The following is a 10,723-nucleotide window of genomic DNA, read 5'->3' on the forward strand; positions in this document are numbered from 1 at the left end:
TAATAAATATTATTAATTAAACGTTGGAAAATTCAGGGTCGTTACACAAACCCTAACACTAAATTGAAAGAAAATCATAGTTAGGACTTACCAATAGTATCAAAAGATAGCTAGGAACAAGATGAACAAGGTTTACACTTGCACTTTGTTGAGATTCAACCTTCTTCTTCTCCAAATCAAGCTATCTCTCTCTCTCAAGAAAATGTGTTTCTCACTCTAGAATGTTTGAGAGTGTTTTAGTAGGTGCAAAATGAATTTGAAGTGGATCTAAAACTGATCCCTTGGCTAAATGGCCGTTCATAAGTGAAAAGACCCATTTGTCCCCACTTAAAACCCATTTTTAAACATAATAGGGCATCCTGATGCGCGTACAGCCGCGTCATGGCTCCCCAATCCCGCGGCGCGGTTCCATGTGTAAATTGATATCCGTATAAACTAAAAACAAAGTCATCAGTTCACGTTGTTAGCCGCGGCGCTGCCCTAATTACCCACGGCGCGGTTCTAAGTGATTTTTATCATCAGAATCTTCCAAACAATTCACCATCAGATACAACATATAGCCAAGGCGCGGCTTCTAGGCCCGTGGAGTGGCTCCCTTTGAGAGTGAATTCGGTGTGTTAAAAATCTCCCCCACTTGGACCCGATAGCGTCCCCATGATCCACGCAGCATGTAATGAAGGTAAATGCTCCATTACAAATTCCTCAGATTCCCAAGTACACTCGGACCCCTTTCAGTGACGCCATTGCACATTATAAGTCTGTATTCTCTTATTTCAAATCTATTTAACCTTTTTATCAATAATAGCAACCGGCTCTTCCACATACTCTAGTTTGTTATTTAGAGTAATCTCATTCAACGTTACCCACATCGAGTCATCCGCAAGACACTTGCGAAGATAGGAAACATGGAATGTGTTATGGATTCCTTCAAGCTCTTCGGGTAACTCCAAACGATAAGCAACTTCACCAACATGTGCCAACACTTTAAAAGGTCCAATAAATCGAGGAGCAAGTTTTCCCCGCTTTCGGAACCTAATTACACCCTTCCACAGCAACACCTTAAGCATCACCATATCGCCTTCATTAAATTCAATCGGTCGCCTACGCTTATCCGTATACGAATTTTGTCGATCTTATGCCACCTTAAGGTGAGCAGAATCACATCGATCTTTTGGTTCGTCTCAAGAACCATCTCGGTACCACCAACTTCCTTTTGACCCACCTCACCCCAACAAATCGGGGTTCAGCACCGTCGCCCATAAAGCATCTCATACGGTGGCATTCCAATACTAGCATGGTAGCTATTACTGTACGAGAACTCCACCAATGGAAAATACTCATCCCAACTTCCACCGAAGTCAATCACACATGCCCGAAGCATATCCTCCAAATTTTGGATGGTCCTTTCGCTTTGACCATCTGTTTGAGGATGAAAAGCGGTGCTCAATTTCACTTGAGTACCCATTTCGGTATGAAACTTACCCCAAAACCGAGAATTAAAGCGCGTATCTCGATCCGAAACAATAGACACCGGTACCCTGTGTCTCGAAATCACCTCTTTAATAAACAACCTTGCCAACATCTCTGACGAAATCGCCTCGCATATTGGGAGAAACAAGGCACTTTTCGTCAACCGATCAACGATTACCGAAATTGTATCATATTGGGTCCTCGCCGTTTTTGGCAACTTCGTGATAAAATCCATGGTAAGATGCTCCCACTTCCACTTCGGGATCTCTGGCATTTGCACCATACCATAAGGCTTTTGATGCTCGGCCTTAACTTGCAAGCAACTAACGCATTGCTCAACAAACTTAACCACATCACGCTTCATATCAGGCCACCAATACTCTTTCTTCAAGTCAAAAAACATCTTGGTAGCACCTGGATGAATAGAATACTTCGATTTGTGCGCCTCATCGAGTAACACCGTACGGTTACCATCCAATTTTGGCACCCACACCCGACCTTGAATACACAACAACACATGCGTACCTAAGACAATCGACTCTGTTTGTCCTTGAATTCGATCTTCACGCTTATGATTAACAATCGCCGAGTTTCTCAAGAAAATCATTTGAAAGAATCATTCGCAACGATTTTACTTGCAAACTCGGAACTTGGTTCTTCTGACTTAACGCATCCGCAACCACATTAGCTTTACCTGGGTGGTAAAGTAGCTCAAGATCATAATCCTTCAACAAATCCAACCACCGCCGCTGACGGTTGTTTAAATCACGTTGATCAAAGAAGTACTTTAAATTCTTATGATCCGAATAAATCGTCACTTAACACCATAAAGGTAATGTCGCCAAATTTTCAACGCATGAACCACCGCCGCTAACTCAAGATCAAGAGTTGGGTAGTTCTTCTCGTGCTCTTTTTGTTGTCTCGAGGTATAAGCGATCACTTTACCCCTTTGCATAAGAACACAACCGAGCGCACTAATCGAGGCATCACAATACACCACCATATCTTCCACCTCTTCCGGTAACACCAACACCGGAGCTTGGCATAATTTGCTCTTCAATAGTTGAAAAGCATTGTCTTGCACATCACCCCATTCGAACTTTACATTCTTTCGAGTTAGCTTTGTTAAGGATGAAGGAATCTTAGAAAAATCTTGAATGAATCGACGGTAATAACTGGCCAATCCGAGAAAACTTCGAACTTCCGTAGGTGTAGTCAGCCGTTCCCAACCTTTAACCGCCTCAATCTTCCCCGGATCCACTTTAATCCCCTCGTGATTCACAATATGGCCAAGGAATTGTACTTCCCTTAGCCAAAATTCACACTTAGAAAATTTCTCATACAACTTCTCCTTACGCAACGTCTTCAACAACTCACGCAAATGATGTTCATGTTCCTTCATACTCTTTGAATAAATGAGTATGTTGTCAATTAGCACAATTACCGACTTATCCAACATAGGTTGGCACACTCGGTTCATAAGGTCCATGAATTCTGCAGGGACATTCGTAAGACCAAAAGGCATCACAACGAACTCAAAATGCCCATATCGCGTCTGAAACACCGTCTTCTCAATATCTTCCTCATGAATCCTCATTTGATGATAATCGAATCGTAAGTCAATCTTAGATAAATAACACGCACCTTGAAGTTGATCAAATAAATCTTCAATCCTAGGCAACGGATAAGGATTCTTGATCGTCACCTTATTAAGCTCACGGTAATCAATGCACATACGCATACTACCATCCTTCTTCTTCACAAACAAGACCGGAGCACCCCATGGCGAGCTACTCGGTCGAATAAAACCCTTTTCTAACAACTCTTGGGTTTGGCTCAACAATTCATGCATCTCGTTTGGTGCCAAACGATAGGGAGTTTTGGCAATGGGATTCTCCCCCGAAACAACTCGATGCGAAACTCCACTTGTATTACCGGATAAACACTCGGTAAGTGGTCGGGAAAAACGTCTTCAAATTCATTAATTAGGAATAGATTTAATGGAAGGTGGCTCATCTCGAGTATCAACCACATGGACTAGATAAGCCATACCTCCATTAGACACAAGTCGGCGCGCCCGAGCATAAGTACAAATAGGCACGGGACGTTTTCGAGCTTCACCATACACAATTAGCTCTCCCCCACTTGGGGTTCTCACCCTTACAAATCTCTCATGACAATCAAGATTAGCTCTATTATGATCGAGCCAATCCATACCCATAACGACATCAAATTCCCCCAAGATAATAGGAACCAAGTCAATATAAAACTTCTCGGTCCCGAAATCAATAACACAATTTTTATACACCCCATTAGCCACTGAGAACCTACCATCTGCTATCTCGACTTGTAAAGGAGAGTCTAGATTACATAAAGGACAATCTAAAGTAGCCGCATATTTTAAAGGAACATAGGACATATCAGCACCACCATCAAATAACATCTTTGCGGATTTAGAACTAACCAAAAAAGTACCTGAAACCACATCGTTGGACTTCTTAGCATCATCGATAGTTATCAAGAATTTCGGCCTCTCGCGAGCCCCGCCGCCTTTTCTAAACGCTTGGCGTTGTCGTAGCTCTTATCATCCATCATTAAGTCGGGACACTCGGACTTCCGGTGACCCTCCTTGTGGCAATTAAAACAAGTGATCTTACTTTTAGAAGACGGGTTTGGGCAATCCCGGGACATATGACCTTTTTGCCCACAAGTTTAGCAATTAGGGACATGACAACCGGAACCTCCTTTCTTCACACTACCCACACTTTCGGCCCCACTCTTAGCCTTCTTACTTGGGGTACTACTTGCCTCGAACTTCCTCTCACTTGTAGTAACATCATTAACTTTCGAATCATCGGTTTTAAAACCTTTCGCCACATCAAATAACTCGGAAAAAGTCTTAACATGACCGAGACTAATCTTTGCTCGAATATCATCATTCAAATCCTTATGAAAATCCTCCATCAACATTCGGTTGTCCCCTATGTATTCGGGACAAAACCACACCTAAGCAAGAAACGTAGCCTTAAAAGTGTTTAAGTCCATAGACCCTTGATGCAAGTTTCGCAACTCCTTCCGAATTCGGATGAGATCGGCTTGAGTGCGATACTCCTTGAAAAAACTCGGTCTTGAAATCATCCCAAGACAATTTAAAAAACATCTCATCACCTATCACAAGGATTTTTATCATCCAACCATGTCTTTGCCGCACCCCTCATTAGGCTCGTATCAAGCCTTGTCTTTTTATTGGGTGGGCATTCACACACCCGAAAACAACCTTCCACGTCCGAAATCCATCTAGTGCTTTTTAGAGGGTCGGGACTCCCTTCGAATAGTAGCGGCTTAGTGAACTTAAAGTTCTTGTAACTAAACCCACCATTTCCGGGAACCCCTAAATTAAGCGGTCCCTCTTCAACGCCTTCTTCACCTTGAGGCTTTGGAAACCTCTTATCAAACTCTTCTCTTACCACCACGCTCACTTGATTTCGAAGGAGATCGGTTATTTGTTCCTCAATTGTCTCTTGAAGAACTTCCTTTCCCTTCTCGGTAAACACCGCGGAATAACTCTCAAGCGCGGCCTCAATCTTGGCCGTAAAATCATTATCGTTATTCACCTCCTCATTACTCGGACCCTCATGATTTGCTTGAAGTTCGTCGTACTTCATTCATTTGACACGACGTGCAACCGTACTAATGGTGGCCAATCATTGATACACTTGCACATCCTATCAAACTCCTTGAGAAAACGACCATCTCACTTGATGTTCACTGAAAGCACATAAACAACAACCACGAGCACTAAAGTGCCTACAACAACCCCGTAGTCCTGTAACCCAACAAGTCATGCATAAAACGCCTATTCAACCTAAGTCTAGGCTCCTATCCCAAGGCAACCAAGATCCCTTAGGTCATGCTCTGATACCACTTGAAACGATCCCAAACCAATTTAACAATCACTTGAAAAGATTTGACACACCTTTCTTTTTTTTTTTTAAAAAAAACATTGATAACCACCATCACAACCACAATTTGATTACATCATTTGTTCGAAAGCTAGTATAAGTTTAAGCAATACATCAAGTTGAGTGTTTACATCATTGGGTATACAAGACCCATAAATTTTAGCCATTTGCTTAACCAAAACAACACATTAATGAGCATGACCATCGAGACCATTAGCAAAAGCACCTTCTCAATATCCTCCACAAGCAAGCTAGGCCAAATCCTTACCCTTATCCTTCGATGTGCCACAATCTATAAAAAAGTAAACAATGAAGGGGTAAGCTACAACGCTTAGTGAGTGCAATACTTATATGCATACATACATAAATCACTTACTTGCGCAACTTACACAAATCGCATACAAGATAGCATCACTAACGCTTATATACACAACCAAGTACAAGCTAGCATGTTTATTGCATAAACAAGATATAACACGCTACACTACCAAAAATACAACTTACAACGCAAAAATGGTTAACCATTCCCAAATGTGCTAATCATCAAATTAACAGCACCAACAACCCGTGTACATGGCCAACAAAGGCACCTCACGGATGGCACCACCATATACACCCGAATGTGGTCAACGAAAAGTGTGGTCTCAATTGGTAACACTTCCCACATCCTCACAAGTGGCCAACAAAGAGTGGACTTCAAAGTAATCGCACTCACCACTTTCCCCAAATGCAAGGTGGCCAACAATGAGCGAGTCACTATTAGAGGCATCACTTACCACATTGCACCAAGTGGCCAACAAAGAGTAAAATCCTTCACAATCGGATAGTACTCGCCACTAACCCACAAGCAAACAACTTATATACATGAACATATAAATACTCCACTCACCTTGAGCAACTAGGCGAGTCACAACTTCTCTAAGAGTTTAAGCTTGATCCAAGAGCAAGTCACCTATCACAAATACAACATCAAGCTATAAACACTAATAGCTTTACCCAAAACCCACAAGTGCTAATTTGACCCAAATTGCACCCAAAACACCAACTAGGTCAAACAAGACCCAAACTCCCCAAATCACTAAAAACTAGTGATTTGGTCCCAAACTCATCCCATTACATCTTATGGTCAAGTACTAGAAGCACTTCATGACCCAAATCAACCAATGACTCATTTTGACCCAAATCAGGTTTACACCCAATATCAACCTCCAAAGACACCCATTTGGGCTCCATTCACCAAAAAAAATCACTAATACTTGTGATTATGCCCAAACTGCAAGCTTACACATGACCAAAACATTTTCCAACCCAAAACCCATCAACAAGGGTCAACAACACCCACAACTAGCTCCAAACACCCATTTGTGAGCTAGATGGGTTTAATCAAGAACATGCAATCTCAAACCCTAACACAAAATTGAAAGAAAATCGGAGTTAGGACTTGCCACTAGTATCAAAAGATAGCTACGAGCGAGATGAACAAGGATTACACTTGCACTTTGGTGAGATTCAACCTTCTTCTTCTCCAAATCAAGCTCTATCTCTCTCGAGAAATTTGGTTTCTCACTCTAGAATGTTTAAGAGTGTTTGAGTAGGTGCAAAATGAAATTGAAGTGAATCTAAAACTGATCCCTTAGCTAAGTGGTCGTTCATAAGTGAAAAGACCCATTTACCCCCACTTAAAATCCATTTTTAAACAAATAAGGGCATCCTGATGCGCATACAGCCGTGTCGTGACTCCCCAAGCCTGCGGCGTGGTTCCGTTTGTTAAATGATATCCGTATAAACCAAAAACAAAGTCATCAGTTCACGTTGTTAGCCGCGGCGCGGCCCTAATTACCCGCGGCACGGTTCTAAGTGTTTTTCATCATCAGAATCTTCCAAACAATTCACCATCAGATACAACATATAGCCACAATGCGGCTTCTAGGCCCGTGGCGCGGCTCCCTCGGAGAGTGGAATTCGGGGTGTTAAACCTATTATCATTCTAAGAGAGGTCAAACAATCTTAAATATTAAACAGACCTTACAATGCCAAGCTGATAGTGAAACAGATAAAAACTCATAGGGTGCATACAATGGTAGTAGAAACATTCCTAAAGCATCAATCAAACTAGAACATGTGATAGAAATGAGTCATACGTTTGTATGCAGGTAGATAAGTCTTAAAGGTCCTAAGAGGTCTCTCGGGAACAGTTACCGAGTATACTAGGTAATTCTTGTCTCAATTCCTAGGTTCCATTTGGAAGCAGGAAGATAAGTCGTAAAGGTCCTAAGAGGTCTCTGGGGAATAGTTACCGAGTATACTTGGTAGTTCTTGTCTGAATTCCTAGGTTCCGTATCTTAAAAGCGCAAAAGTTTTCTCTAGGGATCATCGGCCATGTGTAGTAGCTAAGTTCATATAGTTGGACAAGTCTCGTCCATAACCTAGGTTTAAATATTCCTTAAGATCTAGTTACACAAGTTTATCATAATCACAACTTCAACAACAATAATCGAACTAAGTGTTACATAACTACGCTAACGCGAAGTTTCTATCATAGTAACATACGAATATCTAACCTAGCATGGTAATTCTAATACGCATCTTTAAATTACATAGTAAATATAAATAAGACGTGTTTAAATAAAAAGGAGAGTAATAGATTAAAACCTGAATAAAACGTAGCGTACATAAATTCGCCTTTGATCTCAGGGTCTCAGAAATATATTCCAAAGAAATTATAAAGCTACTAAAACTGAATCAAATCTAAATATATCTATTGTGTGTGTAGTGGAGTGTATGAGTGTGTTTGAAATGAAGCGCAAATGGAGATATTTATAGTTTTTTTTCTGGCCTGGGCAAGCCATTTTTAATGCCCGTATGGATTGCACTAAGCCGTTTGTTCCAGCCATTTGATCCAGGCGTTTGTATAGCACCCATTTGATTGACCCGGGTATGGAAAGCCGTTTATAATGCCTATTGTTTTGCACCCGGCTGTTTTTAGTAGCCGTTTGGAGTCTTCTGGTCTGATTTGGACTTGTTCACGGGATCGTAACTTGGTTTCCGAGGTCGTAACTTGTTTTTCACCCTTTTCTTCTATATTCTTCATTTTAAGCCCGTTTTCTTCGATTCTTCTTGCATCACCTTTGTAATCGCTTGATCTACCAAATAAAGCAAATAAATGTTAAATCTTTGATAAAGTTAATTATTTTAATAAAAATGGAGCTGATATCGGGGGTAAAACGTGACTTTTTAGACGATAGACAACCTAGGTAAACAGCACACTAGAATGTAGGAAAAGAAAAACAAAAAACAGATAGAACCAAAACATAGACAAGAAGAAAAGAAAAGAATTTTGGATTTATGAGCACATAAATCAGACTAGATTAATAGTCATTAGCGATGAAATAAAAAAAATAATAATAATGAAAGAATTATTGTGAACACAAGAACCAATCTCGACAAATCTAGTAACCAGCAAAGAAAGGAGAGTACAAATAGGGATTTCTTTCTTGTAGAAAGCAAGAAAGGAAATAAAAACACCTCTAATAAAGCAGCGGAAGAACGAAAAGCAAAATGAGGTTTCAACAATCCCTAAATCGAGCGCAGAAAAACACAAACCCTAAATTAGAAATTGAGTTTTTCCACGAACACCACACGAACTCCAACAATTAACCACAACTACGTAACGAAAGTCAAACAGATCAAAGAACGTAGAATAGATCGGCCAGAAACTCTAATTCAAACAATAAGGAACCAGAAGAATCACCAAGAGCGATGGATCATCCAACGCTCCGATACCATGTAAATAAACCTTAACTATTGCAAAATTTAAACCAACAATCTTCAAATACAATGATCTCATAATTTGATAACAAGTTGATAATCAGATATGAATGAAAATAATAGCAGAAATACAGAAGAAAAATAAATCTGATGAATTAGACTTGAATAAAATGAAAGAAAAGGCTAAATGAACATGAATCAGTCAATAAATCGCCTAGAAACACTAGAGAAAAATGAATATCGAATGAAGATGATAATAAGGTGAAAATCAGTGTTAGAGTTGAAACCATGTCTCATTTTATATATAAAGCTCACAAATTGCAGCTTCAACCTTGAAGAATGATAAATTTCAACACCATCCCCATGACTTTAACTTAGCAACACAACAACAAATAACTTCCAGAAAATGAAATTTAGGCCCCTCGATTTTAAAATATAAACCTGAAATACAAAAGGGCTAGAAAACACTACAAATTTGAAAGGAGATAATATGGCTCATTCATACAAGTTTGAAGACTAATATTTATGAATAATATTAACATATAACGTGAGATGCACACTAGGACTTTTTAATCGTTTCATATATCGCAGCTTGTTGTATCTTAACTGATCGACTAAAGGGATTATTTTTTATATATTAAGTTTTTCTTATTTTGTCACTTACTTAAACCTCCATACGTAAATCTAAAATCGCGATCTCACATATCGATCGGGATTGGTGAAGAGGACTTACAACATACGAACTGAAGATATAAAGTTGAATACACGTTCATTGGATCAACCACACCGGTATGATACAAACTTGAATTATGTGCTCATTGGATCAATTAGATTGTTTATCATTTATCTATAGTTTTGAACAGTTGCAATTATAACTGATTATACTTGCATATTAATATCCAGGGCTCTTTACACTTAAAATAAACAATGAAGGATTTTTCAGTAATGCTCTATGTCGCGAAAAAGACTAAAAAGGTCTAATGTGCATCTCATATGACGCCTACTAACGAAGAAAAATTAACGTATGTTACAATTAGGGACCAATGACAATATTTTCAAACATTATGGTTACTCACGTCAAAAACATATTTTAGGTTCATCCATGAAATTTTGGACAAACATTAAGAACCAATGTCGTAAGTTTATCTTGTATTATTAAATATATGATTAACACTAACATTTGACATTTAACGTTTTCTGTTAAAAATCGAAGTATTTATGTAGTGTGTGGAATAATAACACATAATAAAACTTCTAAAGAAAAAGAAACAAGGGTTGGTATATGTCATATTCGTGAACAAAGACAATCATATATATAACGCGTCACTCAATTTCTGGTGAAAATGAAAAATATGTTAGACAACAAAAGTGACTTAAAGAACATTTTCTTGACTTGAAAAACCTTGGAGAACCGTAAGAAACTTCCTGAAGAATAGCTATTCTGGAGACTAAAGAACATTTTCTTGACTTTAAAAACTAAAGATAATTTCAAAAAACATATAGAAATTATAAACAATAAATTG

This window comes from Rutidosis leptorrhynchoides, chromosome 7, assembly GCF_046630445.1.
Source record: "Rutidosis leptorrhynchoides isolate AG116_Rl617_1_P2 chromosome 7, CSIRO_AGI_Rlap_v1, whole genome shotgun sequence".
In the NCBI taxonomy this organism is placed as follows: Eukaryota; Viridiplantae; Streptophyta; class Magnoliopsida; order Asterales; family Asteraceae; genus Rutidosis; species Rutidosis leptorrhynchoides.